Below are 7651 nucleotides of genomic sequence, written 5' to 3'. Positions count from 1 at the left end.
GCTTGGAAATGTTACAATTGGTATCAGAGCAGGTTGGTCCGTCCGGCCGAGTAGTAGTCGTGTTGAGCCACCTAGGATAGAGTGTCAACTCTAATGTTGTTTTGTTGTTGTTCTAAATTGTTGTTTCTTATGTAGAATCTTAAGATGGCTGGTCGTAATGATGCTGCTCTTGCTGCTGCACTTGAGGCTGTAGCTCAAGCTGTTCAACAGCAACCGCATGCTGGAGCCGGTAACGGTGAGGTGAGGATGTTGGAGACCTTTTTGAGGAATCATCCACCAGCATTCAAAGGGAGGTATGATCCTGACGGCGCCCAAAAGTGGCTTAAGGAAGTGGAACAGATTTTCAGGGTCATGCAATGCTCAGAGGTGCAAAAGGTGCGGTTCGGAACGCACATGCTAGCTGAGGAGGCAGATGACTGGTGGGTAAGTTTGTTACCTGTGTTGAAACAGGATGGAGCTGCAGTGACCTGGGCTGTGTTCAGGAGAGATATTTTGAATAGGTACTTCCTGGAAGATGTCCGAGGAAAGAAAGAGATTGAATTTCTGGAGCTGAAGCAGGGTGACATGTCTGTCATAGAGTATGCTGCGAAGTTAGTGGAACTTGCAAAGTTCTACCCTCATTATACTGCAGAGACAGCTGAATTCTCCAAATGTATAAAGTTCGAGAATGGCTTGAGAGCTGACATCAAGAGAGCCATTTGGTATCAGAAGATCAAAAACTTCTCTGAATTGGTAAGTAGCTGCAGAATCTATGAGGAGGACACGAAAGCTCATTACAAGGTGATGAGTGATCGAAGGAGCAAAGGATAGCAGAGTCGTCCGAAGCCGTATAGTGCTCCTGCTGACAAAGGGAAGCAGAGGTTGAATGATGAGAGGAGGCCCAATCGGAGAAATGCTCCTGCTGAGATCGTTTGTTACAAGTGTGGCGAGAAAGGCCACAAGAGTAATGTTTGTACTAAAGATGAGAAGAAGTGTTTTAGGTGTGGTCAGAAGGGATACACTCTAGCTGATTGCAAGCGTGGTGATGTTGTTTGTTATAACTACAATGAAGAGGGCCATATCAGTTTACAGTGCACACAACCGAAGAAGGTTAGGACCGGTGAGGATTGATGATCGTAAAGTGAAGACGTTGAGAGGCAAGGAGATACCTCTCGTGAGAGTCGTTTGGACGGGAACGACTGGTGAAAGCTTGACGTGGGAGCTTGAGACTAAGATGCTGGAGTCTTATCCAGAGTTGTTTGCTTAAGGTACATTTTCGAGGACGAAAATCTTTTAAGTGGGGGAGAGTTGTAACGCCCACTTTCGTTAATTGTTTATTTAATCGAGTTTAGGCGATTATATTATATTTATATAATATATGCATTATTTTGGTATGATTTGAATGATTTACGACTATATTGATGGTTTGGTTGATATTGTGATAAGCTATGAGTTTTGGAAGATTTGATAAGATTAAGGGACTTATTTTATTGTTAAATAAAATAAAGATTTGAAAATAATATAAAATATTTAGTTAAGGGTTGTTTTGAGATTTTAGATAGTTTTGACGGAGAAAGTGAGATAAGATAAGTTATTAAGAGGAGATATAAATAGAGAATACCTAATTGTTAGAAAAACCATTGTACGTGAAAACTTTTGGAAAAGGGAGAAAAAGCTTAGAAGGGAGAAGATCAAAGAGAGGGCTGCGATTTCTTCATAACTAGGTAAGGGTGAGACTAATAACTCAGTAATGTTAATTGATTGTGATTTTGATGATTAGTTAGCAAGCTTTAGGATTGAATTGGAGAAAACGAAAACTAGGTCAAATACCTAGAATTGATAATCAAACGGTAGGAATTGGATAAATTGATGTACAAAGTGCCCCGAGACCTTAGATAATGTTTAGGACGAACTTTGGAATCAATATCAGGCTTAGAACCATGTGAATCGTTGAATTTTTGTGAAAATAGGAAGTCTGGCCGTAGCGACATTCATCGCTCGCCACGGCGAGCTATGAATCTCGCCTCGCGACCCCTTTTCCCTCGCCTCACAAGTTGTGCAATGCAGCTCGCCACAGCGAGCAACCTTACTCGCCATAGCGAGCTAAGGCAGAGAGCATGTTAGATTTTGTATTTTCGACTTTTTAGTTGGACCTTGAGTGCCTTTGAGTGCCTGAACATACCTAGTAATGATTAGGGATGAATGTAGGACAAGATTAAACCCAGAACAGCTTTAGTTTGGTTTTGTCTGGTACTCGCCATGGCGAGTAGGAACTCTCGCCTCGCGAGCACTTCCAGATTGGAGTGCATTGAGTGTTTGTGCGATCTGTGTCGCACGCTTTGATCAATAGTGAACCCTTAATTGGTAATGAAACTTAATGATGACGTTTAATGCAATCTGTAAAGCCGTTTAATATATGTTGATATTAATTGAGCATGAATTAATGTATTATACATTATGTAAGATTATGAATGAAATATTATGATGCCATTGAATTGCAATTGATATATTGATATCATCCTGTTGTTGTGTGACTTGACTATGCTGCTGCTGTTATTTAACTAAGTGCATAATGTCTATATATGATGAATAAGATGACGTTTAGCTCCAAATTATTGGATGCTTATTGATATGTTGATTACGGTGATTTGTTGATAAGAGTCCATGCATTAGCATTCATTGAGCTTAGTCCTCACCACGATTATTAGGAGTTTTGTCCTCCGCACGATTTATTAGGAGCTTTGTCCTCCGCACGTTTAAAGTATATTAATACTTATGATGACGATTGGTACCACATGCATATAAGGAGTCTAAGAGCATTGTCGCATTGTCATGTCTAGTATGCTATGTTGTTGATGACGATTGAATATGTGATTACGTGATGATTGTTTATCAAATATGAAAAGTTGTTTAAGATTGATATGATGTTAATTATGATTCAAATTACTTTGATTAACATTATTTTGTTATGAAATCCAATTTCAAAACCCAATTTCAATCCCCCGATTACCCAAAACGTTTTCCAACAGATGTTTACAGGTTCAATACACAACTAGGCATCTCAAGGAACACAAAACAGGCATCAACAACAACAATTCAGATCATTCTAGCAATCATGCAGAACCTCCAATTTTCCCAACCAATTCTAATCTCCTTCAAATTCTGATCATAGCAATCATTATAGATTAAGAAAATCATTCTGAACACGAAAACTAAACACATTAAACATGATTCTTACACCATTCCTTTCAAAATCAGCATCAACCCTAATTCTCAATTTTTAGTTTCAAGAACAATTCAATTAGATCAATTTTCAGAAATTATATACTATGATTATTGAGAGATAGTCTCACCCTTACCTTAATTCAGACAATCGCACGACACACGGTTGATCTTGGCTCTACTTGTTCTTCTCTCCCCTTGTTCTTGGTTTTCTCTCCCAAAACTTGTTTCACGTAAAAATGCTTCTGACCTTTTCTTTTCCTAACTCCCAAAAACTATAACTCCCCCTTTATTTCATTAAACTCCCCTTAATTCTATTAATTCCTAATTAACTCCCCATACTCCAAAATAATTATATTTCTGATAATATTCTCATTAAATTAAAATAAATCATATAATAAAATAATACACACCACATAAATCACACATATTATTTAAAAACACATAAAAGACTCTAATTAATTCTAAAATAAATAAAATAACGACTAGGGCGTTACATCCGTTGTCTATGTTTGGTAGAGACTTTGAAGTTGACTTAGTGTGTTTACCGTTGACGGGAATGGATGTTATTTTTGGGATGAACTAGTTAGAGTATAACCGAGTTCATATCAATTGTTTTAGCAAGACGGTGCATTTTTCTTCTACGGAAGAAGAGAGTGGAGCAGAATTCCTAACTACTAAACAGTTGAAGCAGTTGGAGCGCGATGAAATTCTTATGTTTTCTTTGATGGCATCTTTGTCATTAGAAAATCAAGCTGTGATTGACAGGTTACCGGTGGTGAATGAGTTTCCTGAAGTTTTTCCGGATGAGATTCCAGATGTACCACCAGAGAGGGAGGTTGAGTTTTCAATTGACCTTGTTACGGGAACGAAGCCGGTGTCGATGGCTCCTTATCGCATGTCAGCTTCTGAGTTAGCTGAATTGAAGAAACAGTTGGAAGACTTGCTTGATAAGAAGTTTGTAAGACCCAGTGTTTCACTGTGGGGAGTGTGTTGTTGGTAAAGAAGAAGGACGGTAGCATGAGGTTATGCATTGACTATCGTCGGTTGAATAAAGTTACAATAAAGAACAGATATCCACTTCCGAGGATTGACGACTTAATGGATCAGTTAGTGGGTGCAAAGGTTTTCAGTAAGATTGACTTGAGGTCAGGTTACCATCAGATCAAAGTGAATGATGAAGATATGCAGAAGACGGCCTTTAGGACACGATATGGTCATTACGAATACAAGGTGATGCCTTTCGGTGTTACTAATGCGCCTGGTGTGTTCATGGAGTATATGAACCGAATTTTCCATGCTTACCTGGATAAATTTGTGGTTGTATTTATTGATGATATTCTGATTTATTCTAAGACTAAAGAGGAGCATGCAGAACATCTGAAGATTGTGTTGCAAATATTGAAAGAGAAAAAGTTGTATGCTAAGTTGTCGAAGTGTGAGTTCTGGTTAAGTGAAGTGAGTTTTCTTGGCCATATTATTTCTGGTAGTGGTATTGCAGTTGACCCGTCGAAAGTTGATGCAGTATCACAATGGGAGACTCCAAAGTCAGTGACTGAAATCAGAAGTTTCTTGGGTTTGGCTGGTTATTACTGCAGGTTCTTTGAGGGATTTTCGAAGTTAGCACTTTCGTTGACTCAGTTAACCTGTAAGGGTAAGTCGTTTGTGTGGGATGCTCAGTTTGAGAGTAGTTTCAATGAGTTGAAGCGAAGATTGACAACTGCTCCTATTTTGATTCTACCGAAGCCGGAAGAACCGTTTGTTGTTTACTGTGATGCGTCTAAGCTGGGCTTAGGTGGTGTTTTGATGCAAGATGGTAAGGTGGTAGCGTATGCTTCTAGGCAGCTAAGAATTCATGAAAAGAATTATCCTACGCATGATTTGGAGTTGGCTGCGGTGGTTTTTGTTTTGAAGATTTGGAGGCATTATTTGTATGGTTCCAGATTTGAAGTATTCAGTGATCACAAGAGTCTAAAATATTTATTTGATAAGAAGGAATTGAACATGAGGCAGAGGAGATGGTTAGAGCTGTTGAAGGACTACGATTTTGGTTTGAATTACCATCCTGGTAAAGCCAATGTGGTTGCAGATGCCTTGAGTAGGAAAACGCTGCATATGTCTGCTGGTGAAAGAATTCCATTTTCTAGAACAGTTTAGAGAGTTGAGCCTTGTCTGTGAATTGACACCTCAGAGTGTTCAGTTGGGGATGCTGAAGATTAATAGTGATTTCTTGAATAGTATCTGAGAAGCATAACAAGTGGATGTGAAGTTTGTTGATTTAATGGTTGCTGGTAATGGCACTGAGGATAGTGACTTCAAGGTTGATGATCAGGGTGTGTTGAGGTTCAGAGGAAGAATTTGCATTCCTGATGATGATGGTTTGAAAAAGTTGATTTTAGAGGAAAGTCACAAGAGTAGCTTGAGTATTCATTCGGGAGCTACGAAAATGTATCATGATTTGAGGAAGCTGTTTTGGTGGTCCGGTTTGAAGCGTGACGTCGCTCATTTTGTATATGCATGTTTGACTTGCTAGAAGTCTAAGGTTGAACATCAGAAGCCTGCAGTGTTGTTGACACCGTTGGATGTGCCGGAGTGGAAATGGGATAGCATTTCTATGGATTTTGTGACGAATTTACCACATACTCCGAGAGGGCATGATTCTATATGGGTTGTGGTCGACAGGTTGACGAAGTCGGCGCACTTCATTCCGATTAATATCAGTTATCCGATAGCTCAGTTGGCGGAGATTTATATTCATAACATTGTGAAGCTACATGGTGTACCGTCGAGTATTGTGTCAGATGGAGATCCGAGGTTCACTTCTAGATTCTGGAAGAGTTTGCATGATGCTTTGGGTTCGAAGTTGAGGTTGAGTTCGGCTTATCATCCGCAGACAGATGGTCAGTCGGAGAGGACGATACAATCATTGGAGGATTTACTGAGAGTGTGTGTACTTTAGCAAGGTGGAGCTTGGGATAGTCACCTACCGTTGATAGAGTTCACGTACAACAACAGTTACCATTCGAGTATTGGTATGGCACCGTTCGAAGCTTTGTATGGTCGGAGGTGCAGGACTCCTTTATGCTGGTTTGAGTCAGGAGAGAGTGTTGTGTTGGGACCGGATTTGGTTCATCAGACTACAGAGAAAGTCAAGATGATCAGAGAAAAGATGAAAGCGTCGCAGAGTCGACAGAAGAGTTATCATGACAAGCGTAGGAAGGCACTTGAGTTTCAGGAGGGTGATCATGTATTTCTGAGGGTTACTCCTATGACGGGTGTAGGACGAGCATTGAAGTCGAGGAAGTTGACTCCAAAGTTCATTGGTCCGTATCAGATTTCAGAGAGGGTTGGAACAGTGGCATATAGAGTTGGTTTGCCACCACATCTTCGAACTTGCATGATGTGTTTCATGTGTCGCAACTTTGAAAGTATGTAGCGGATCCTTCGCATGTTATTCCGAGAGATGATGTGCAGGTTAGAGACAACCTTACAGTTGAGACCTTACCGTTGAGAATTGAAGACCGTGAGGTGAAGAAGTTGAGAGGCAAGGATATACCTCTAGTGAAGGTTGTTTGGGGTGGAGTAACCAGTGAGAGTTTGACTTGGGAGCTGGAGAGTAAGATGCGGGAGTCGTATCCAGAGTTGTTTGTTTGAGGTAAGATTTCGAGGACGAAATTCTCTAAGTTGGGGAGAGTTGTAACGCCCTAGTCGTTATTTTATTTATTTTGGATTTATTTAGAGTCTTTTATGTGATTTTAAATAATATTTGTGATTTATGTGGTGTGTATTATTTTATTATATAGTTTATTTTAATAATAATTAGAATAAGTGGGAAATTAATATTATTTTGAAATTTGGGGAGTTAAATAGGATTTAATAAGAATTAAGGGAGTTTAATGAAATATAGGGAAGTTACATTTTGGGAGTTAAGAAAAGAGAATATCAGAAAAACGTTTTTACGTGAAAATCAACTTTTGGGAGAAAAGGGAGAGAAGAGCAAGTTGAGCTAAGAACCAAGTTGTGGTGCATATTTTTCTGCAATTCTAAGGTAAGGGTGAGGTTTATTTCAATAAGTGTAGATGATTGATTCTGATTTTTGATTTTTAACAGGATTATATTAGAATTGGGGATTTAGGTTATTGTTGAATTATTGGGTTTTGGGAGTAAAGATTGTGGTTCTGATGTTAGAAATAGGTTCTGAGTGTGTACAACAAGTCAATTCACATCTGTAAATTGATTTGGGGAGTGAAAGTGAGAAAATTGGGATTTTGGGGTAAAAACCTGCATTCTGCCCGTACACAAGTTCATCGCTCGCCTCGCGAGTAGCCTATGCTCCCCATAGCGAGTGAGCAACTTCATAGCTCGCCTCGCGAGCAAGACAACTCGTTGTGGCGAGTACCTGTGAGAAAAACTGGGTTTTTGGATTGTTGTTATAAGGTGTAAGGTGGAT

This window comes from Medicago truncatula, chromosome 8 (genome assembly GCF_003473485.1).
Source record: "Medicago truncatula cultivar Jemalong A17 chromosome 8, MtrunA17r5.0-ANR, whole genome shotgun sequence".
Lineage (NCBI taxonomy): Eukaryota > Viridiplantae > Streptophyta > Magnoliopsida > Fabales > Fabaceae > Medicago > Medicago truncatula.
Note: the sequence above shows the minus strand (reverse complement) of the source record.